The 23374-nt window shown below is 45.9% G+C and overlaps 1 protein-coding gene across 3 annotated transcripts in view; it reads right to left on the reverse strand.

Annotated features, from left to right (window-relative positions):
- The window catches only part of RERG (RAS like estrogen regulated growth inhibitor), a 147420-nt gene that overhangs the window by 71243 nt on the left and 52803 nt on the right, over positions 1-23374 (reverse strand). The gene's annotated exons all lie outside the window — the stretch shown is intronic.

Below are 23374 nucleotides of genomic sequence, written 5' to 3' on the forward strand. Positions count from 1 at the left end.
CGGAGGTGCCTAGGTACAATGTAATGAAGATGGATCGCTGGTACTTAGTGGGCACGTTGCTGCTGCACAAGCTGGCTGGGAGATCGCCACTGTGCCTCCTTATTACTAGGAGTGAGATTCTGGTCTGCACATCATACAAGTGCCCATTACTTTAAATGCTCCTTCCCATCCCTGACCAGGAGAAGTACTTACAATGATCTGTAACAGACCATAAGTACAGACACCTTGTGGTCCTTCCACCAGACCACAAGGAAGACAAATAATGAATCAGCTGGACCAAGACGGAATATGTATTGCCCCCTGCACAAGGTAAGGGAGGGAGAGGGCAAAAAGTGCACTGTTTGTAAATTAAATGTGCATTCTAATTTGTTAGTAAGCTGGGACTAACACAGCCACCCCTCACTTAGCACACCCATCTCTTCACACATCACTCACAGCCACCTACATATATTACTTACTGCTACCCATACACATCACTAACAGCTATCCACACACAGCTGTATATAAGACTGCCAGAAACCACAATCACACACATCCCTCACTGCTACCAACACTCAGCAACACACATAAATCACAACCAAGCTACACATAAACACATACAGTCAACCCCACCACAAACATCCACAAAGGCTGTTATAGAAAGACTCCAAGCACAATAACCACTGCAGCCAGCCGTACCCTGGTGGTCTTCCATGTTAAGCATGATTTGGCAACTTACATGGGTTCCACCAGGCGCCCATCACCTCTCCTGCCAGTGTAAGCTCTTACGACAGAGTCTTAGTCTTGCAGAGCAGTGCCACTTCTGCTGGGCACCCCCTAATGGCGGCCCTGATATATACTGTGACAAATGCTCTTTTCCACGATCGTTCTGCACGAACTCCTAGAGGAGTGTGGAAGCTTGACTCCTTCCCACTGACTATGGTCCAGGTCTGATACCCTGTTTGGGTGTTATCCTGTCCAGCCGCCATTAGCAGCTTTCCCTCTGTGCCCCTGGTTGACCAAATCCATGAATGGTCCTCAGCAGTATATAGCCGCAACCGCTACGGAATTAATTTTAGTATGAGGACTTCATGGTTCCCGGTCACCTCAGCGGTACTTAGCTACAAATGTTGTGGAACTGTTTTTGGCTAGGAGATCTTGCGATTTCCGGACAACTTGGGTTGTGTACCACTTTGCAACCTGTCAGGGGAGCGCTTTTTGGAGGGAAGGTGCCTGAGACAAAGGGGAACAAACGGTACCTGAGAGCCAGGCTGAACACTCCATATTTATACACAGGAGCTCCTGAAAGTTGCCCGGCAAAAGCACCAAACGCCCGGGAATTATTTTGGGCATAGGATCACGTGGCGGCCTGTCAGAACTTTAGTATGGTGGCATTTCCCCTACACTGCATGGACCTGAGCGCTATTTGGAGAACATGGGCGCTCAGATCAGGGCTACTTGGGGTTGTTATATTTGTGGGGCTATTGTATATTTTGATTATGTTTTGGGCAGGGGCGTACACATGATCCATGGGGCCCACCCTCCACCCCCCAAAATTAAATTTTGCTTCTCGTATTTTAAAATAGTATTCCTAAGTAAAGGTTATATGGAATTTTTCACAAGCACGTGGATATTTTCACAACTACACTATCAGCAAAAAGCAAACATGTCAATAGTAGGCATTGTATCTATCACATGTTGTCATATTAAAGATTTGTCAGTGGAATCAGAAAAGTCAGTTTCCTTATACATGCAAAGCATTAACCACTGACTTACTATCTAAATACACATAAGGAATACAATAAGATGTGTTGCAATTTATAGGAAGTATCCAATCCATTAAGTAGGAATCACGTTAGACCAGTAATAAGGTTTAGAAGGTAAATACCACAAACAACACAAAATCATGAATTTGAGGAACAATTAATGATCAATGCAAGAGTTCAAAAAGAGGAAACACCAATAAGCCTTAATGCTGTCTTTGTAAGCTTTAAAAAAAATACAAAAAAAATAAAGAAAAGTTGATTTGCCATCAACTTTTTAAAAATATCTACCATGTTATTACAATGATTAAAGGAACTTTCAAAGCTCCATAACCACTGCAGGCACTCCTGTGTCTGTCTCCCTCCAAGTCAACGGTGCTACCATCAGCTCCACCATGCAGACTCGCTGCCTAGGTGTTCTCTTTGACTCCGACCTCTCCTTCAAGCCTCATGTTCAATCTATCGCCAAATCCTGTAATTTCCATCTCAAAAACATTGCGCGCATCCACGCGACTAAGGTGTTGGTCCATCCCACTGTCCTTTCTCGCCTTGACTACTGTAATCCGCTTCTCAGTGGTCTTACGTGCTCCCAACTTGTGCCGTTACAGTCCATAATGAATGCGGCGGCGAGGCTCATCTTCCTGTCCGCCCGCACCTCCCATGCCTCACCCTTCTGTCAGTCCCTACATTGGCTTCCTATAAAATATAGAGCTCAATTTAAAATTCTGGTTCTTGCTTTCAAATCTCTACATAATGCTGCTCCCACCTATCTATCCTCCCTTATACACAAGTATGTCTCGTCTAGTCCCTTACGATCTGTTGAAGACTTACGTCTATCTTCTGTCTGCACTCCCACCTCTGATGCTCGCCTTCAAGATTTCTCGAGGGCTGCACCGTTCCTGTGGAACTCGCTTCCCTCCTCCGTTAGATGCTCACCCAGTCTCCACTCCTTAAAAAAACCGTTAAAACCCCACTTCTTCATAAAAGCGTATCAATTAAACTGGTAATAGCTCCTGACTGATTCCTCTTCTGCAACTGTCACTAGTCTAATACTATCCTTACCTTTTTGTGTCATTTTACCCCACTCCCTGTAGCATGTAAGCTCATTGAGCAGGGCCCTAAACCCCTCTGTTCCTGTGTGTCCAACTTGTCTGGTTACAACTACATGTCTGTTCGTCCACCCATTGTAAAGCGCTGCGGAATTTGATGGCGCTATATAAATAACATAATAATAATAATATTTAAAAAAAACAGTTTGACAGCTTTCCTGGGTTTGGTCGCATAACCACCACCACCACTTCAACCGCTGCTTGAAGCTCCTGCCACTAAGTTGTGTGTATGGGGGCAGTGTTTGTGTGTATGGGGTCAGTGTGTGTATGGGGTCAGTGTGTGTATGGGGTCAGTGTGTGTATGGGGTCAGTGTGTGTAGTGTGTGTATGGGGTCAGTGTGTGTAGTAGTCTAATACTATCCTTACCTTTTTGTGTCATTTTACCCCACTCCCTGTAGCATGTAAGCTCATTGAGCAGGGCCCTAAACCCCTCTGTTCCTGTGTGTCCAACTTGTCTGGTTACAACTACATGTCTGTTCGTCCACCCATTGTAAAGCGCTGCGGAATTTGATGGCGCTATATAAATAACATAATAATAATAATATTTAAAAAAAACAGTTTGACAGCTTTCCTCGGTTTGGTCGCATAACCACCACCACCACCACTTCAACCGCTGCTTGAAGCTCCTGCCACTAAGTTAAGTTGGCCATGACACACTCATTGGGGTAGAATTCTCAGTTGACACCTTGCAGGAGTTTCCAGCAGCAAGGGACACAGTGGTAGCACGCAACCAGTGAGTTGTTAAATTGTTCTTAAAACTTATCCTGGATGGGTGCAATAGTGTAGTTAATTTTATTGCCCCATACCCATTTATTGTTAATATGGAGTTTCACTTCTGCATTAACAATGACGATTGTGTCCACATTGTGTGTCAGCTGACAAGGGCATAGACATCAAACAACATACAAAATGCAGGCAAGGAAAAAAAGTCAAAATGCAAAGCCATTCAAACGGTCATAGAAATGCCACATACAGTGCATGAATACAAGATATTTAATGTACAGTGAATTGCTATGAAGAAAAAAAAAATATTTTGAAATGAATGGCATACTGGGACTTCATTTTTCAAGTATGTATTTGAGTATATATATTTTGTTATCTAAATGAATTGAGTGTGTACTCCACTGGTTTTGGGATACTTTTATGTTTTTGTGTTTGGCTCTCTGTTCCTGAGAGATAATTAGCTTCCTGTGAGGGGCTTGTATTGTTTGCTTGGAGATCTCCTGATGGAGTCTAAGTACAAATCAGTTGTACTTCCAGAATTATGTGTCATCTAGTTAATGGAACGGGAAAGGGCTATTCACTGGTCAGCACCTTGATTCAGCAGGGAAAGTCCTTATAAGGATTATAGCTCCCAGGACTGTGTGTCATCCAGTCTGACGGTGACCGGGACCCAGTATGCCTGATCTTGATAGTACGAGTCACCTTGTGGAAATGGATTATCAGGGCCTGGTGCAGGGTAACCACACACGTTTGTGCGGCCACATACCAGGGCCCTGATGCAGCTTCTGCGGATCCCAGGTGCCAGGTGACAATATGCAGACCTCCCATAGAATGTGACGGCAGCTAAGAACCATTCGGCCCATCTAGTCTGCCCAGTTTTCTAAATACTTCCATTAGTCCCTGGCCTTATCTTATAGTTAGGATAGCCTTATGCCTATCCCACGTATGCTTAAACTCCTTTACTGTGTTAACCTCTACCACTTCAGCTGGAGGGCTATTCCATGCATCCACTACCCTCTCAGTAAAGTAATACTTCCTGGTATTATTTTTAAACCTTTGTCCCTCTAATTTAAGACTATGTCCTCTTGTTGTGGTAGTTTTCCTTCTTTTAAATATAGTCTCCTCCTTTACTGTGTTGATTCCCTTTATGTAGTTAAATGTTTCTATCATATCCCCCCCAGTGGCGGATCCAGAGCCTGATCTCGGGAGGGGCACTTGTAGATTATTTAAAAAAAATAATCCTAGCACAATAACCACTACAGCTCAGTGTAGTAGTTATGGTGCCAGTAGTGCCAGGATCCCACCCCAGAGTAAGTAGTCATACCGTTTAAGAACAGTTTGACAACTTACCTGGGGTCTGCTGGGATATAGGGCATAGGAGAAGTGGTGTGTGTTAGGGGTGAAGTGTGTGTGAAAGGTGCAGTGTGTGTGTGAGCGGTGAAGTGAGTGTGAGTGCGTAAGGGTGGCAGTGTGTGTGTTAGAGGGCAGTGTGTGTATGGGGGCACTGTATGTCTGTGTGGGGCAGTGTGTGTATGGGGGGGGCACTGTATGTATGTGTGGGGCAGTGTGTGTATGGGGGGCACTGTGTGTGTGTTTGGGGCAATGTGTGTATGGGGGGGCAGCAGTGTGTGTAGGGCACTGTGTGTGTATAGGTGTGCAGTGTGTGCGGGGCAGTATGTGTATGGGGACAGTGTTTGTGGGACAGTGTTGTATGGGGACAGTGTTTGTGGGACAGTGTTGTATGGGGACAGTGTTTGTGGGGCAGTGTGTGTATGGGGGCAGTGTTTGTGGGGCAGTGTGTGTATGGGGGGCAGTGTTTGTGGGGCAGTGTGTGTATGGGGGGCAGTGTGTGTATGGGGTCAGTGTGTGTATGGGGTCAGTGTGTGTAGTGTTTGTATGTGGGGCAGTGTCTGTGGGTCAGTGTGTGTATGGGGTCAGTGTGTGTAAGGGGGAAGTGTGTGTATGGGGCAGTGTTTGTGGGTCAGTGTGTGTATGGGGTCAGTGTGTGTAAGGGGGAAGTGTGTGTATGGGACAGTGTTTGTGGGGCAGTGTGTGTATGGGGACAGTGTTTATATGGGGACAGTGTGTGTGTATGGGGACAGTGTGTATATGGGGACAGTGTGTATATGGGGACAGTGTGTGTATGGGGGCAGTGTTTGTGTGTATGGGGGCAGTGTTTGTGTGTATGGGGTCAGTGTTTGTGTGTATGGGGTCAGTGTGTGTATGTATGGGGTCAGTGTGTGTGTGGGGTCAGTGTGTGTATGGGGTCAGTGTGTGTATGGGGTCAGTGTGTGTAGTGTGTGTATGGGGTCAGTGTGGTTATGGGGTCAGTGTGTGTAGTGTGTGTATGGGGTCAGTGTGTGTACTGTGTGTATGGGGTCAGTGTGTGTATGGGGTCAGTGTGTGTATGGGGTCAGTGTGTGTATGGGGACAGTGTGTGTATGGGGGCAGTGTTTGTGTGTATGGGGTCAGTGTGTGTATGGGGTCAGTGTGTGTATGGGGTCAGTGTGTGTAGTGTGTGTATGGGGTCAGTGTGTGTATGGGGTCAGTGTGTGTAGTGTGTGTATGGGGTCAGTGTGTGTAGTGTGTGTATGGGGTCAGTGTGTGTATGGGGACAGTGTGTGTATGGGGACAGTGTGTGTATGGGGGCAGTGTTCGTGTAATGGGGGCAGTGTGTGTATGGGGTCAGTGCGTGTATGGGGTCAGTGTGTGTATGGGGACAGTGTGTGTATGGGGGCAGTGTTTGTGTGTATGGGGGCAGTGTTTGTGTGTATGGGGGCAGTGTTTGTGTTTATGGGGGCAGTGTGTGTGTGGGGTCAGTGTGTGTGTAGTGTGTGTATGGGGTCAGTGTGTGTATGGGGTCAGTGTGTGTATGGGGTCAGTGTGTGTATGGGGTCAGTGTGTGTAGTGTGTGTATGGGGTCAGTGTGTGTATGGGGTCAGTGTGTGTAGTGTGTGTATGGGGTCAGTGTGTGTATGGGGTCGGTGTGTGTATGGGGTCAGTGTGTGTATGGGGTCAGTGTGTGTATGGGGTCAGTGTGTGTATGGGGTCAGTGTGTGTTGTGTGTGTATGGGGTCAGTGTGTGTAGTGTGTGTATGGGGTCAGTGTGTGTATGGGGGCAGTGTATGTTGGGCAGTGTGTATGGGGTCAGTGTGTGTATGGGGTCAGTGTGTGTATGGGGTCAGTGTGTGTATGGGGTCAGTGTGTGTATGGGGACAGTGTGTGTATGGGGGCAGTGTTTGTGTGTATGGGGTCAGTGTGTGTATGGGGTCAGTGTGTGTATGGGGTCAGTGTGTGTAGTGTGTGTATGGGGTCAGTGTGTGTATGGGGTCAGTGTGTGTAGTGTGTGTATGGGGTCAGTGTGTGTATGGGGACAGTGTGTGTATGGGGACAGTGTGTGTATGGGGGCAGTGTTCGTGTAATGGGGGCAGTGTGTGTATGGGGTCAGTGCGTGTATGGGGTCAGTGTGTGTATGGGGACAGTGTGTGTATGGGGGCAGTGTTTGTGTGTATGGGGGCAGTGTTTGTGTGTATGGGGGCAGTGTTTGTGTTTATGGGGCAGTGTGTGTGTGGGGTCAGTGTGTGTGTAGTGTGTGTATGGGGTCAGTGTGTGTATGGGGTCAGTGTGTGTATGGGGTCAGTGTGTGTATGGGGTCAGTGTGTGTAGTGTGTGTATGGGGTCAGTGTGTGTATGGGGTCAGTGTGTGTAGTGTGTGTATGGGGTCAGTGTGTGTATGGGGTCGGTGTGTGTATGGGGTCAGTGTGTGTATGGGGTCAGTGTGTGTATGGGGTCAGTGTGTGTATGGGGTCAGTGTGTGTTGTGTGTGTATGGGGTCAGTGTGTGTAGTGTGTGTATGGGGTCAGTGTGTGTATGGGGGCAGTGTATGTTGGGCAGTGTGTATGGGGTCAGTGTGTGTATGGGGTCAGTGTGTGTATGGGGTCAGTGTGTGTAGTGTGTGTATGGGGCAGTGTATGTTGGGCAGTGTGTATGGGGGCAGTGTGTATGGGGGCAGTGTGTATGGGGGCAGTGTGTATGGGGCAGTGTGTATGGGGGCAGTGTGTACGGGGGCAGTGTGTATGGGGGCAGTGTATGTTGGGCAGTGTGTATGGGGTCAGTGTGTGTAGTGTGTGTATGGGGTCAGTGTGTGTATGGGGTCAGTGTGTGTATGGGGTCAGTGTGTGTATGGGGTCAGTGTGTGTATGGGGGCAGTGTATGTTGGGCAGTGTGTATGGGGCAGTGTATGTTGGGCAGTGTGTATGTGGGGCAGTGTGTATGGGGGCAGTGTGTATGGGGGCAGTGTATGTGGGGCAGTGTATGTGGGGCAGTGTATGGGGGGCAGTGTGTATGGGGGCAGTGTGTATGTGGGGCAGTGTGTATGTGGGGCAGTGTATGTGGGGCAGTGTGTATGGGGGCAGTGTGTATGGGGGCAGTGTGTATGGGGGGGAGGGGAGGAGGGCTTTTTAATAAAAACAAAACAAAAAATGTATTTAATAAAATATATTTATGTCCCCCCTCCCTTCTTACCTTTATTGAGGAGGAGGGGGGACATTTCTGGATCCCTGGTGGTCCCAGTGGGGAATCCCTGGTGGTCCAGTGGTTCCAGTGAACTCTAGCCCGCGCTCCAGGGCTAGAGTTCACTCTCGCGATATTTGGAGCGTTGCCGTGGTAACCGCGGCAACGCTCCAAATCTCGCGAGAGGAGGACCCGGAGGAGCTGCTGGTAACAGCTCCCGGGTCCTCTCTCCCTCCCCTTCCGGTCGGCTGTCAGTAATGTGCCTGCAGACCGGGGAGGTCCCTGGTAATGTCAGCCCTGCACTAGCCGGCAGGGGAGAATCTCGGGGGGGGGCAATTGCCCCGTTGCCCCCCCCCTGGATCCGCCAATGATCCCCCCTGTCTCGTCTTTCCTCAAAGCTATACATGTTAACAGGGCCAGACTGGGAACTAAAAGCAGCCCTGGAAACAAATTCTATACCAGCCCAATAATACGTTGCACCAGCATAGTGTGCAGATGTAGAGGTAGAAAAGATAAAGTAAAATAGAAACCTATTATTCCAATGGGAAACAAAGCGCTCACAGGGCTTCAAAAACAAAAACAAAAAAAAAACGTTTTAAATGTATTTTAAGCAAATGTGTTTCAGTCCAACTACCTTGACATACTAAGGCAAGTTTGGTAATGGGACTAAAATGGTGAAATGGTTGCACAACTGTGATGTTATCTTGTTTATTTTGAAGTCCTATGAGTGTGTTATTCACTTTGAATATGTTATTGTGCTAGAATGTGCACCTAGCAACAAGACTGGGCCAATATGCGCTCATTACATATGTTATATATTAGCAACATTTCTGTGCGCATTGTGTGTGTGTGTGTGTGTGTATATATATAAAATAAATAATAACATTTTTTTTTTTAATTTTTTTCCCTCAGTTACAACTTCTATCTGTACATTGTGTTAGCAGGAATGCTGGCAAAATGTATATATTGAAAGCTTTCTCTCCCCTCTCCTCTGGAAAAGCCCAGCAGTGATCCAGGAGCATGGGGCAAGCAGGGAGACCTCACTCGGATCTTTTCAATGATATGTTTAAAATTACCGTGGCTGAGCGTGATTGCTCTGCCGTGGTATTTAAATAAATTTAGAGGGCTATGTGACGCAGTCACTCTGTGCGTGACTAATTGTGGCCGCAACTGACAGAGGGAACCCAGTACCTTTTTCTTAATGCTGCAGCCAGGAGGCATAGTCAAAAACACAGCGGATGAGAACAATTTCTCAGCCATGGTATTTCAAAGGCTTTAAAGGGCTATGTGCAGCGCTCAGTTTAAGTGCTGTGCATATCTCATCTGTCAGTCTGTGGCCACTAACTGTGAACCCAGCTGATCCAGGACATTCTCAGGGATTGAAAGACACCATCCAGGATTTCATCTGCATTATGGTCTATGCCATTACGGAGCGTTAAAGACCTGTACTGTATGATGGCATAGTAGACTGTCACGTGGTGGTTAAGGGGTTAATCTAGGCGAAATATATTTTTAGGGTACTGCCATATAGCAGAATAGAAAAAATAATTGCTATATGACAAATAAATTGGGGCCCTACTGTTACAAATCGCTATTTGTAACTGGCCCTTTAAATGGAAAATTGCCCTGCTTCCCTGCATTGTGGAGAAGCCTATTTGCCAGCCTCCTTCCTCATGACTATGGCCCCTGGAAGATTGTGCCCCTGAAAACTTATTAACTTTTATTGGGTGTGTATGGCCCTTTAAGAACCGTCTGGGGACATATTGTGACTTTGCTGAACAATGCCCCTTTAAGACTATGTCCCCAGACCTGTAAAATAACTTGCCCCTGGCTCTCTCCCACTTGGTTCAGTAAATAGGGCCAGGGCCGGCCTTAGGGGTGTGCGAGCTGTGCGGCCGCACAGGGCGCCATGGAGCAGGGGGCGCCGTGCGGCCGCACAGCCGATTTAAAAAAAAAAAAAAAAAAAAAATTAAATTTGCAGCGGGGGCGGAGCTTACCGTGCGGCAGGGGCGGAGCTAAAAGCGCCGGAAAACTGCTGCAGGGGAAGCAGGAAGGAGTCCCTGCTTCCCCACCAAACAGTCACCAGGAGCTGCACTGCCTCCACAATTAACTCCACAGGTAACTGTGTGATTGTCAGGTGAGTGTGACTCTCTGCCTATGTGTATGACTGTCTGCCTCTGTGTGTATGACTGTCTGCCTGTGTGTGTATGACTATCTGCCTGTGTGTGTCTGTGTGTGTGTGTGTGTGTGTATGACTGTCTGTGTGTGTGTGTGTGTGTGTGTGTGACTGTCTGCGTGTGTGTGTGTGTGTATATGACTGTCTGCCACTGTGTGTGTGTGTATATGACTGTCTGCCACTGTGTGTCTGTGTGTATTACTGTCTGCCTCTGTGTGTTTGTCTGTGTGTATTACTGTCTGCCTCTGTGTGTGTGACTGTGTATGACTGCCTCTGTGTGTATGACTGTCTGCCTCTGTGTGTCTGTGTGTATGACTGTCTGCCTGTGTGTGTCTGTGTGTATGACTGTCTGCGTGTGTGTGTGTGTGTGTGTGTATGACTGTCTGCCTCTGTGTGTATTACTGTGTGTGTGTCTGTGTGTATTACTGTCTGCCTCTGTGTGTGTCTGTGTGTATTACTGTCTGTGTGTGTCTGTGTGTATGACTGACTGTCTGCCTGTGTGTGTCTGTGTGTGTCTGTGTGTATGACTGTCTGCCTTTGTGTGTCTGTGTGTGTGTGTGTCTGCCTGTGTGTGTGTGTGTATGACTGTCTGCTTGTGTGTGTGTGGATGTCTTCCTGTGTGTGTATGGCCGTCTGACTCTGTGTGTGTGTGTGTGTCACATACAACCAATACACGCATATCACACACTGTTAATATACCCACTACAAATATCACACATAGCATACATATCACACGTACCATTACATACACAGACAACACAAACATAACAGCATACATGGATGATGGGGGGGGGGCGCTGTGAAGATTTTTCGCACAGGGCGTCTAAATGCCTAAGGCCGGCCCTGAATAGGGCTTACTGAACCAAGTATTACACAGGCGGACCACCCAGAAGTTAAAGTGTGCAGGCAATTTACCTCCCAGGCTGTGAGGTTACTGCAGGTTAATTGCACGTGGCGGCGGCCATCCTTGTTCAGTCGAACGCGGTCAGCGGTGTATGCTAAAGATTCTGTGGAACTGAAATCGGCTACACATTTTACCGAACACCGCTGACCTTTACCTTCTCCTACACTTCGTTTTTCAGCTCCAGAGACTAAGTCCCGTTCGAAATGGGACTTAGTCGTTTTTTTCGCATGAAATTGACCGACCGCACAGCCCAAATCTATGGAACTGTTTTGGGCAGGAAATTGTGCTTGCGGTCGGTCATAAAGGGACCTCCAGCTAACTTTTGATCCACTGGGGGGATTTGGCTGATTTTTGGAAGTGTTTATGTTTGAAGTGTGCTGAGTTCAAATATGTAATTATGGAGATTGAATGTATAGTTTTAAAGTTACAGTGTATGTGTGAAAACTGTATTTTTACTGTATGCTATAATTATGTTATATGTTTATCTGAGGGGAGGAGACGTGGGGGTGGTACCATGTATGTGATTGGTTAATTTCATCCTCCCCCTGGGAGTGTCCTGTATGTACCTTTTTGTAATAAAAAGCAGGCTGGGTGTCCCAGTCCTCAGTTCTTCTTGACCCTTCAAAACGTTGCCTTGTCTCGTTATTGGAGGGAATTGCTGTATCACACTGGGGATTGCTATGCTCTGCATATTCCCCTGAGCTTAATCACTTAGCTCTTTTAAGAGCTTGTTCCAGATACGCTCTCCTGGAGGAGAGGTCTTCCCCACACGGTCCTGGAGGGCAGAAACCGATCCAGGGTGGAAGGAAGACGGCGCGGTTCCAGTTAAGTTACGGCGGTTGTGGAGCGTGCGGTGGTTGTGGTGTCGTCTGCAGTGCTTGGAGTCCTCTGAGAGCGCTAGGAGCATCCATCAACGGAGGGTACTCGGTCGGAGTACACGGGGATCCGTTACATTGGTGGCAGCGGTGGGATGGCGTCCTAGTGCGAGGAGAAGCAGCTCAGAGACACTGGTAACGTTTGGAATTACAAATTGAGGGCAACGCTGGTATCCGTACAGCGCCCCTGGCTACAGCAGGATGGAATCAGCTAGTTTTCGGACAGCGTTCCATGATGAGGAGGAGGAGGCGGACGCAGATTACAGGGATGCGGACAGAAAGGAACTCTGGTATGATGCCCTGGAAGACGCCCAGTGGCGGCAAGGTGAGAGCCTCCCCAGTGATGAGCAGCGGCTACAGAAGCGTATGGCGATGCGGATGTATCTATTGGGAGAGCAGCCCCTGGAGGAGTGGGTGACAAGACTAGAGACCCTGGTATGGTGAGAGATCTGGCTAGACAATGCATACCAGGCCCTCTGGTGGCATACCATTCGACTTACTCCCTGGACGGCCGAGCACGACTTACCGGAGGGGGATGATTATGATGGTCCTGGTCTACTTCTGGATGCCATGGAGGAGGAGCCTGATTTCGGCAGCACGGAGGATTTCCGATTTTGGGACATCCTTGACTACAGGATGGGCATGTACGATTGGCCTGTCGACTGCGCGGTGAAACCAGACATGATGCACCTAGCAACCAGGGAGTGGGAACTGGAGCAGGCCTACCAACGCCTGCTCTGCGCCATTCAGCCACAGTCTACACTGCAAGCAGAACCAGGTCTAGAGCCCTTCAGCTGGAAGGATATCGTAGAGGTTTACTGGGAAAATCCCCAACCCCAGAGTGAGTGTCAGGGGGCCGAAGGTGTCGTCCTTCCCCCGCCAGCGGCAGTGTGTGTTACAGGGAGCTGAAGGTGTCGTCCTTCCTCCCCAGCGGCAGTGTGTACCCCAGGGGGCCGAAGTTGTCGTCCTTCCCCCCCAGCGGCAGTGTGTCCTACAGAGAGCAGAGACAGTTGGTCCCTCTCTACAGCAACAGGACAATGTTACGGGAGTGGAGACAGGCGGTCTCCCTCTCCAGCGGCAGCCTGTGTTTCCGGGAAAGGAGCACAGTACCCCCTCTCCCCAGCGGCAGTGTGTACCCCAGGGGGCCGAAGGTGTCGTCCTTCCCCCCCAGCGGCAGTGTGTACCCCAGGGGGCCGAAGGTGTCGACCTTCCCCCCCAGCAGCAGTGTGTCCTACAGAGAGCAGAGACAGTTGGTCCCTCTCTACAGCAACAGGACAATGTTACGGGAGTGGAGACAGGCGGTCTCCCTCTCCAGCGGCAGCCTGTGTTTCCGGGAAAGGAGCACAGCACCCCCTCACCCCAGCGGCAGTGTGTCCTACAGAGAGCAGAGACAGTTGGTCCCTCTCTACAGCAGCAGGACAATGTTACGGGAGTGGAGACAGGCGGTCTCCCTCTCCAGCGGCAGCCTGTGTTTCCGGGAAAGGAGCACAGCACCCCCTCTCCCCAGCGGCAGTGTGTACCCCTGGGGTCCGAAGGTGTCGTCCTTCCCCCCCAGCGGCAGTGTGTACCCCAGGGGGCCGAAGGTGTCGACCTTCCCCCCCAGCAGCAGTGTGTCCTACAGAGAGCAGAGACAGTTGGTCCCTCTCTACAGCAACAGGACAATGTTACGGGAGTGGAGACAGGCGGTCTCCCTCTCCAGCGGCAGCCTGTGTTTCCGGGAGAGGAGCACAGCACCCCCTCTCCCCAGAGGCAGCTTACCCTAACAAGGGGAGACACCAATCTCCCAGACGGCGCAGATGGGACCGTGGTCTCTGTGCCTGACCTACAGGGATGCTGGACAACCTGTCCAGATCCCCAACTACCCTCACCGGGACAACAGGAGGAGGGGGTAAGTACAAATTCCCCTCCCCAGCTAACTCCTGGCGTGGCACAAGGGTTAACAGAGGCGACATTAACCCTCACTGACTCCTATGTTTCCCTGGCTACTGAGCCAGACTACGTTACCAGCACCCCAGCAGAAGAGCTGGCAGCTGGGCAGAGTGCAGTCGGCCTCTGCCCTACCTTTGTCCCTGGTCCAGAGCCTGATGTCCTGCAGGCTATCCCAGCAGAAGAGCTGGCATCAGGGCAGAGCGCCGCTGGCCTCTGCCCTTCAAGTCCCCACAGCATGTTACCACATCACCACAGCAAAATACCTAGGTGCAGTAATTGTGTCTTGTGGGTGGGTCACCCTTGTACCTGTTTGTTGTGGGTGGGCTACTCTGGCATTTGGTTAATGTGGGGTGGTGGATCGACTAACGGAGGCACTGACCGACAGAAGGTCAGGTGCCTGGTTAGTCTTCCCCCCAAAGGGGAGATGTGTTACAAATCGCTATTTGTAACTGGCCCTTTAAATGGAAAATTGCCCTGCTTCCCTGGATTGTGGAGAAGCCTATTTGCCAGCCTCCTGCCTCATGACTATGGCCCCTGGAAGATTGTGCCCCTGAAAACTTATTAACTTTTATTGGGTGTGTATGGCCCTTTAAGAACCGTCTGGGGACATATTGTGACTTTGCTGAACAATACCCCTTTAAGACTGTGTCCCCAGACCTGTAAAATAACTTGCCCCTGGCTCTCTCCCACTTGGTTCAGTAAATAGGGCTTACTGAACCAAGTATTACACAGGCGGACCACCCAGAAGTTAAAGTGTGCAGGCAATTTACCTCCCAGGCTGTGAGGTTACTGCAGGTTAATTGCACGTGGCGGCGGCCATCTTTGTTCAGTCGAACACGGTCAGCGGTGTATGCTAAAGATTCTGTGGAACTGAAATCGGCTACACATTTTACCGAACACCGCTGACCCTTACCTTCTCCTACACTTTGTTTTTCAGCTCCAGAGACTAAGTCCCGTTCAAAATTCTCCGGTATCACTAGCACAGCCACATCATAGAGTAACCACAACTCCATGGTGTGGCTGTGCTGGGAATTGTGGGAACTTTGAGGGAGCATGATAGAGAGGGAGAACACCACATTGCTGTTCTCCCTCAGTCCTCCTGGGTTGTCCTGCACTGCTGTCATTATCACCGAGAACTGCCAGGCGGCCACCATCCTTGCCCTTGCTGCGGCCGTGGACAGCCCCTCTGAGTGTGCGCACCCTCGATGTGGCAGCTCCCACTTTGCCTCTATCTCCTTTATACTCGCAGGGAAGCTACATGGCCCCAGGTGCCGCGGCCCACCGGGAAATTTCCCGGTATCCCGGTGGGCCAGTCCGGCCCTGCATGTTAAGATCCTTTAACCTTTCCTGGTAAATTTTATCCTGCAATCCATGAACCAGTTTAGTAGCCCTTCTCTGAACTCTCTCTAAGGTATCAATATCCTTCTGAAGATACGGTCTCCAGTACTGCGTACAATACTCCAAGTGAGGTCTCACCAGTGTTCTGTACAATGGCATGAGCACTTCCCTATTTCTACTGCTAATACCTCTCCCTATACAACCAAGCATTCTGCTAGCATTTCCTGCTGCTCTATTACATTGTCTGCCTACCTTTAAGCCATCAGAAATAATCACCCCTCAATCCCTTTCCTCAGATGTTGAGGTTAGGACTCTATCAAATATTCTTTACTCTGCCCTTGGGTTTTTACGTCCAAGATGCATTATCTTGCACTTATCCACATTAAATGTCAGTTGCCACAACTCTGACCATTTTTCTAGTTTACCTAAATCATTTGCCATTTGGCTTATCCCTCCTGGAACATCAACCCTGTTATATATCTTAGTATCATCAGCAAAAAGATATACCTTACCATCAAGTCCTTCTGCAACATCACTAATAAAAATATTAAAGAGAATGGGTCCAATTACAGATCCCTAAGGTACCCCACTGGTGACAAGCCCAAGTTTCGAATATACTCTATTGACTACAACCCTCTGTTGGCTGTCACTCAGCAACTGCCTTACCCATTCAACAATATTGGAATCCAAACTTAAATATTGCAATTTATTGATAAGCCTTCTATGTGCAACAGTGTCAAAAGCCTTACTGAAATCTAGGTAAGCAATGTCTACTGCACCACCCTGATTTATTATTTTAGTTACCCAAACAAAAAAATCAATAAGATTAGTTTGGTATGATCCCCCTGAAGTAAACCCATGTTGTCTCTGATCTTGAAATCCATGTGTTTTTAGATGTTCAACAATCCTATCCTAACATGGTTTCCATTACTTTCCCCACTACTGAAGTAAGGCTTACTGGCAAGACAAGAGTAGAAGAACCCAGAACTGGAGAAGGACAGAAAGCAGAACCCAGAACATGTACACAATACATAAGGGAAACATGAACAGGACACGGACAGGACATGGACAGGGCAGGACTGTACATGAACTGGGAATACAAGTCAAATACATCAAGACTAGAGTTACAAGGCAAAACAAGAGGAGACATAACTAAGTACTAATATGTAGAAAAAAGATTAAGAGTGGAGAAGTATTTTTCCAAGTGGCTGTTTATATCACATGTCCCCAAAACAAATATATACACTATGTACAGTTGAAGGCAATAGTAGAAAATAATACTTAATATTTCAGGAGAAGTCTTCATGCACCAGTTCCTCAGTTTACATGAGAGAAAAAAAATACAAGGAGAATATATGATTGTTAGACTTAATCTGGAGCAAAAAATGAGTAAAGGTGTTCCCATAAAATATTCCCTTGTATAAGATGTACTTTTCATGCCAACTCTAAAAAGTGTTTCTTAAAGCCATTTTTTATTTAAAGAAATAGAGCGCTCCAAAATCATCACTTTATTAAGTACTAATATGTGCAATAAACATTGGAGATTTAGACACACATAAATGGCCAAGATGTATGCAGCCCACCACTGCGTCAAGGTACTCCAATTACAGTGGGTCCTAACTGCCTAGATATGCATGACTAAATAAACAATAATAAAACACACACAGTACTTACCTGCAAAGAAAGGGGCAGAGGACATGAAACCAGTGCCTGCAGGAACCAACTGAAACAAAAGGATTAATGGCAAAGGAACGGGTGTGTCAAGAAAAATCAAACATTTAAAGGAATCCAAGAGACAGGGAATTTGAGCAACAGAATAAAGGAATGAACCCAGAAAACCCAGCATAAAGAAAACCCGACATAGAATATAAAACCAGAAAAAAACAAGAAAAACTAAACAAGAATTGTAAAAAGAGTACTGGATACCAGAAGCCATTGCCAGAAATGATCCACAGCCAGGAACAGGATGTGCCACAGTCCCTGGGAGGGAATAGAGCTGGTCACCTATTCAGATCCAGGACGGAAAGGGCTCCAGGAGGACCCCAGTCAAGCCACGGTGACTGGGGCTGAAGTCACGGTGACCGGTTCCAGCTGGGACGTGATTGTAGCGGAAGGTATTAAGCCTGTCCTATAACATGCATATGTGACTATATTCGTTTATTGTATTCATGTATTTCTGTATGCTTTCGTATGTGGGTTTGGTAGTTTCATGGGAATGAAACTACCGAACCATTAGACCAACCCAGTGAGAAGTGTGCGCCTCGTTAGGCGTTCACACTTCTCACAAACCGCAACTTAAACTGTAATTGCTAATGCCTGGGTGGCCGCTGTTCGGTATACGTACCACGTGCGGCGGCCATCTTATGCATAAAAATCTCAGCGATGTTTGGTCGTCGAGTGTCTGGAACTCAAATCGGACACTCAAACAACCGAACACCGCTGAGACCTCCAGAGCTCTGTAACTCCCGGACGGAGGGACCTAACGAACCCCCATTCGGTAGAAACAAATGTAGCGGATTGGTACCGGGCTGTCCTACAACATGTATGGGAATAATTGTATTTGGTCATATTGCTAGTTTAATGTGTGTGAACATGCATAGAAATCATTGTATCCGGTTATATTGGCAGTTGAATGTGTGTAAAGTACTGTATTCCTCTGGTTGTTCGGTAGAATCATTCGAATGAAACAAGGGAATGAAACTACCGAACAACCAGACCACCCTGTGTAAAGTGTGCCTTCAATTACCGTTTGCAACAATGTTGCAAACGGGTAATTACCTATTCGTGCAGTGTGGTCTTTGTCCTCTGGGTGGCCGCCATTCGGGATACGAACACGTGGCGGCGGCCATCTTAAACTGCCGAACAGCGGTGTTTTGCCGTCGAGTGTCTGGAACTAAAATCGGACACTTGACTAGGCAAACACCGCTGAGACCTCCATACTTCCAGAAATTCGTATAGAAACTACCGAATGACCCGCCGTTCGGTAGAAAGAACCCCACAAACAAGGGAATTCATTCAAACCCTCTCCAGGCTCTATAACACAGGCAATTCGTCTGTTTTCATTCCCTTGTTTGTGACCGACCGCAGGGCCAAAATGCATGGAACTGTTTTCGGATACTTTACCCCTGCGGTCGGTCAATACTTTAAAGTCCCATAACTCCCGAACGCTTTATCCGAATGGGCTGATTTTAAAATATGTTGTTCCTCCAGACTAGGGCTATCTGGAGATATTGGATTTGTGGATGTACCCCAAGTATTTAGGGTACATCCAAAACTTGGGTAAAACTATGTACTTGATAAGGGGATTATGATGCTAGAGGAGTTGAGGAGATGTGTGGGAGGTTACTGTTCACAGATTGGATAATGTCTTAAGTGATAGAACCTCCTCCCTTGCATGGGAGAGGGCTTTAAAGGAACTGTGGAATAAAGCTTGTCAGTACTACTCCTGAAACTGTGTGTCGTCCAGTTATTGGGATTGTGATGGGGATATTGCTGTATTACTCTACCTGCTAGAAACCTTGCCTGTGGACTTATCATCACCTTGTTCCTGAGCCTCACTGGGATCTCTAGTGGAGAATAGCTGTGAAAGATCGGCTCTCCGCTACAACAAAGTACCGAACAAGAGAACTATAATACAGGTGAATTTAAGTGTGGATGGTTAGGATTACTGTATGTTTTTACTGCCGAACGGAGACCGACCGCAGGGCCCAAACGCATGGAACCCTTTTCGGATCCCACCTCGTGTGCTTGCAGCAATCCTTGCATTTGCTCAAAGGCTGGAAGGGTTTGTCTGGTGGAAGTAGTTCCCAGTAGCTGAGCCTGTGGAGCTCCAGGAGGCAGCTCACACGTTAGCTCACACAATCAATCACCAAGCACCCTCCCTCTGGCCCAGTCTCCCTAAATACTGTCAGAGCTGTGTCAGAGGGGGGCGGAGTCAGGCTCCTCACTGCTGAGAACTTAACCCCGAAGTGTTACTCCATGACACTTTGAGACTCTATTATTTTCATAATAGTAATTTATTTTCATCCTTTTCAGATTGTTATCTTTATGTTGCATTTCGATTGTTTTTTTTTTTTTATATCTCTAAACGTTGGCTTACAGTTTTATTGGTTAATCGATTTTTTTTATATAGTTTATAAGATTCTATATATAAATATACTCTAGTGGCCCCCATTCCCTTATTTATTTTATTTTTAAGTTTAATCAAATAGCCTCTTATGACAGCTTTAAAAGCACACCATATCATTGCATGAGACATCCCTTCCGTTACATTCTCTTTAAAGTATAGTTCCACAAGATTTTTAATGTATTCTTGGTTTTCAATTTTATAAAGTATGTTATCATCAATGCACCATGTATGAACTGGCTTGTATACTTTTGAATCTTTTAGAACAAATATGATATAACTATGATCTGTCCACAGATTGTGTTTTATCGAAATTTTGGTAGTCTATTCCACCACACTATTTAACCCTAACATTAAATAGATTCTAGAAAAGGGTTGGTATACCTTAGATAGATGCGTATAATCTTTATGCCTAATAACTTGTTTTCTTTCATAATATTATTTAAGGAGTCAGATTGTTTTTGAATTTATTTATTCACCTTGCAATTATCTTTGATCTTTTTATCTAATACAACATCTGGAACACAATTGAAATATCTGGCCATAACCAAAGTTCCCATTTTAACCTTCTCTAGTTTCTCTAGAACATTGTTTAAACACTTAGATGGAAGAATATTTGGAAGGTAAAGATTAACAAAAGTATATAATTGAGAGTTAAATTTAAAAAACAAAATTTGATATCTTCATTCATTATCTAGTTCTGAACGGATTATCTCTTTCTGAACTCTATTAGAGAAAATGATGGCTACCCTTTTCTTTTACCTGTCAAGGATGCATACATCACTTCCTCATATAGCTTATATCCCCACTATATCTTTTCTTTTCCAATGTGTCTCTTGTATAAGAACAACGTCAATACATTCTCTTTTAAACAAATCATATAAGAGATTTATTTGATGTGGGGTATTAAGCCCCATGCACATTTAATAATAAAATACACTTCACAATTACCTTACTCCCTCTTTTCTCACTTTCATGAGCCCAGTCTTCCTCTCAGACAAAACATATACAACACTTAAAATATACACATATCCCCCTGTATACATTGGGGAAAACCATACATCCCAGATCAAGTTGGAGGATCCACAAATTGCTCTCCTCTTGAGTCTCATGGCACTACTCCCTCATCTGTCCTCATCTTTCCTCGCCCTTTCCCTCGCACCATCGGGTTAATTCCCGTGGCTGTATCAGAGGACAGAAGGGGAGAGAGAAGGAAAAAGCCGCCAGACAGGAGAAGAGGAAGGCAATAAGGCCTATTGTAAAACATAATAAATAAATAATAATAAATAAACCATCTCCTACCACAAATGTCCCACTTTATTTATACACTGCAAAATCTTAATAAATCTCTATCCTTCTATATAAATCTCTAGCCTTATATTGGTGCATTTATCCTATAAATCCACTTTGAATTAGTGGGAACCCCACTTCAAAAAAAAAAAAATTCCCTTCTTTCTTTTTTTTTCCCCTTTCTCTTACAAAAATTATACCACTTGTGTAATGTTATGGGCACATGCAAATATTACAAGTTTTAGAATGAAATGTTGTATTTCTTAAACTGTGTACTTTGTCTTTAAGAGATATTGCAAACTGACAAGGTGTTAGAAATGGAACATATTGTTTTTCATACATGTGTCTTTAAGCAATAACCTCTTACTTACCTTCAGTGCATATTATGTTTACGCCATTTTGTCCCAGACGAAATACAATAACAATAATGCATAAACAAGCTTCAAGGCTATGCTACGACTCTTTCAGTACATAATATACTCTGGTAACCCTAAATAGATAAAGATGTTCAGACTTTAAGATGCCATCTTGACCTAAGTCAGGAAAATTTCCATGACGTGTACACCCTTTAGTTATGGCCTTGTATGCTTGCCAAGTTTAGGGAGGTCCTAAAATGAATAAAGTAAAATAAGTGTTACTTTTTCATCTATGAACTACGGTGACCCTAAAATGAAGACACCTAAGGTATAAATAGGTGTACTTTTAAATGTTATGGCACAGAGGAGAGACTTGGAGACAGACACTGCTCCATCTTAAAATGACAGAGAGGCTGACATGATGACATGTTCAGAAGGGTATGTTAACCTATTAATGATATTTGCAAGCATTTAGTTTAATCTTATAAACTATGCTATAAATTATTGCAATGGATTTTATATGTCTATATTTATATTTTTTATATAATAAATATCTAAAAGACAAAACTTTATTGCTTCCAAGACAATGCTTATTTTATATTGTATTCTCAATTATTTATATATGTTAAATAGAGGATCTCTTACTATGTAAAATTATGGCTAAGATATCTGTATGGTTAGCCCTGCTAAGTTCTATGCTTTAAGACGTTATAGTGGGAAATAAGGGAACCAGTCGTGGTTACAGTAACAACAAACCAAACCACCTTTTATTTCTCATATGAACTTTTTCATAGCCCGTCTTGTTTGTTCAATCCAAAAACCCAAAGCTATTTTCCGTATAGCCATTATGTGTTCTTGATAAAACACAAAAATTGTTTTAACAGACAATTACTACCGCTACTTTGTAAGGAGTCATTTGTATTGCCCTTGCTTTTCTCTCTCTATCTTCTTCCTCATTCATTAAATGTGAACTCATAAGATATTTTTCTTTATCCAATCTTCTGTCTCTTTTGGCTCGTAGAAAATCTTTCTTGTGTCCTTCCAAAACACCATTATGGATCTTGATGCTCCCCAGCGATATCTTATATAATGCTGTTTAAGAGGGGCTAAAATGGCAGTAAACCTCTTGTTACGGTTGCCCCCATGCTAGCTGAGGGTTGGGTCGCCTTGAGCCTTGTGGTGAAAAGTTTTGCTTTAACATCTACCGATATCCCTGAAAGTGTTTAAGGTTCTTGTAGCAGAGCTAGTGATTAGCATTTCCCTACAACACGAGTCAAGGCTGCGAGTTCAGGGTAAGAAGACAGGTATATTGAACAACTTGCATTTCTTTTATACACATTATCAGGCCAGGGGCACACCCCTCTGGACCTGATGGAACACAGGGACATAAGGAACATAAACCAATCATAATAAAGTGCATCTTTCTGAACCCTCCCCTCTATCCTGGAGATAATTGACTTAAGTGACCGTAGTAACTTAATTATCTCCAGGTATAGAAAATATCCCTAAGTTGCAACTATAACAAAAACCACGTAAAAATACATAACTCATATTATATAATATTCAACCCCTATGTTTAACATATCCCCGGATAGCTTGGATCTGAGCGCTCAATAAGTCCGGAAAAGCACTCAGATCTCACGCCATGGGGTTAAAGTTTTCTCAACGGTCGTTCTGCATAATTCAGCCCAGGATTAGTGCCACGATTTTTAGTCATAGGGTTGGTCTAGTTTTGGGAGTATGAAAGTACCGAACGCTGCATTCGTATATATAGAAACGAGAGGGTGAAAGTCTGGAGGTCCCAGCGGGGTTCGTGTAAAATAGTGGCCGAAAACAGTACCATGCGGTTGACGACAAACCTCGCTGGGCGTTTCGGCAGTTAAAGACGACCGCCGCCACGTGTTCGTTCATACAAACGACGGCCACCCTGCCGTTCGTCAGTTAGGCTGCGGTTAACCGCAAACCGCAGCTTCTGGGCGGCTAATAAGTGGCACACTCCTCATGCAGGGTGGTCGGTCGTTAGGCATTTTGTTCGGTGGTTTGGAGGAGAAAGAGGTTAATAAGGCAAACCGCAGCTTCTGGGGGACTAATAGGCGGCACACTCCATTTGCCGGGTGGTCGGTCATTCGTTCATACGAAAGACATGATGAATTACTTTTGTGGTTTTATTTAGAGGAAAGGAAGAGACACATTGTAACAAAGCGGCAGACAGAGGGTATTTGTAACACTTCTTTCTCCATATTCTTATATGTTGTGATAAGTGAGGATAGAGCGCAATATATTTAAATCTCTTA

Source organism: Pelobates fuscus, chromosome 3 (assembly GCF_036172605.1).
Source record: "Pelobates fuscus isolate aPelFus1 chromosome 3, aPelFus1.pri, whole genome shotgun sequence".
Classification (NCBI taxonomy): domain Eukaryota; kingdom Metazoa; phylum Chordata; class Amphibia; order Anura; family Pelobatidae; genus Pelobates; species Pelobates fuscus.